Here is a 1,382-nt window from a genome sequence, read left to right as displayed (position 1 = left end):
AACATCCACAGTGACTCTGTCCCCAAAATCCTGCGTTCGCTCCCGTTTTTATCACAAAAAAATCCGAAATAACAGAAGCTTCCTGAGACCGTCGGGCTCACCACTTTCTGGCAACGTAACGTCGTTAACTGACGTTAAGAACAACCAATTAGAAGTAACGTTGTAAAGCCATGTTTTCCTCGAGCCAATTACTGTAGCGGGTTGATCAGAATGACAGGAGCATCAGCCAATAGGAAGCTCCGCTTCATTTCACAAGGGACGCAGGACAGGTTCATTGAGCTAGCAAGCACTGGCCGCTACAAAGAACTCCGTGTAGCTTCTGGCATCACTAGTGATTTTAAAAATGGTGAATTATAATATAGCGTCATTGTAGTAAATATTTAAAGGAAATGTTCAAGCATAATCACATTTTTAAACATTCAAACAGGGAATGACAAACAAGAAGGCAATAAAAAGGTCAAATCTGTGGTCAGCGTTCCACCGACTGCGTTATGAGGAATTTTACGGAATGTCACTACTACACAAACAAAGGGTCATCCTTCGAAGACAAACACAGTAAAACATCATAATGATACAAACTACACTAGACCCGAGAGCTACCCAGATAAAGCTTTCTAATAAAATAAATCAGATATTTTAAACTGACTTTCCTGACTGAATAAAAATCTAATTGTTCAAACTAAACAATGCGGACCATAATTTTGTGTTTTTGCAAAACAAAACCTAAATTACATTTGTCCTGAAATGAAATGCATCATATCTGGAATCATGCATATGAATCCCAAAGATTTTTAGGACAGGGATCAGAACTATAAAGTTAAAATAACAAAGCTTGATTAACTCTAATATTAGATTTATTTAGCATCAAAAAGCATCTCAAGGGGGAAAGTAGTTGCTCCATCATAAACCTCCTTAGTTGGAAAAGTTGAGAGTTTTTAGAGCCATGAAGTCAGCATGCAGAAGGTGGGTGTACCCTGTTAACACATCTGGGTGTGGTGCAGCAGACAAGGCTGTTTTTATATTTCTCACCTAAATGGGCTCCACTGAGCTTCAACTAAGTACCTATATTTAGATTAGGGCCGTAAACCCCCTGGCATGCAGCTGCTGCGCAAAGTTTCGTTTTAAATTGAATCAGACCCTTTTCTGACATCTAATCAAACTGGAATCATTTTGAAAATTGTCCTGCTGTGTTGCAATTTTTAAACCTAAATTATTAGTTCACTTATTTTGCAGTTTGATTTTCAACAGCTTTTATAAGTGGTCTTAAAATCAGAAACTTCCTAAAATCCTCACACTTCAGAGACATGTTTCCAGTCACGAGCAGCTCAGTAAAATTGGAGGAAAAGAAAATCTGTTAAAATGATCCTGCAAAAGCCGAGGCT

This window comes from Nothobranchius furzeri, chromosome 1, assembly GCF_043380555.1.
Source record: "Nothobranchius furzeri strain GRZ-AD chromosome 1, NfurGRZ-RIMD1, whole genome shotgun sequence".
NCBI lineage: Eukaryota > Metazoa > Chordata > Actinopteri > Cyprinodontiformes > Nothobranchiidae > Nothobranchius > Nothobranchius furzeri.
This window is presented reverse-complemented; position numbering follows the sequence as displayed.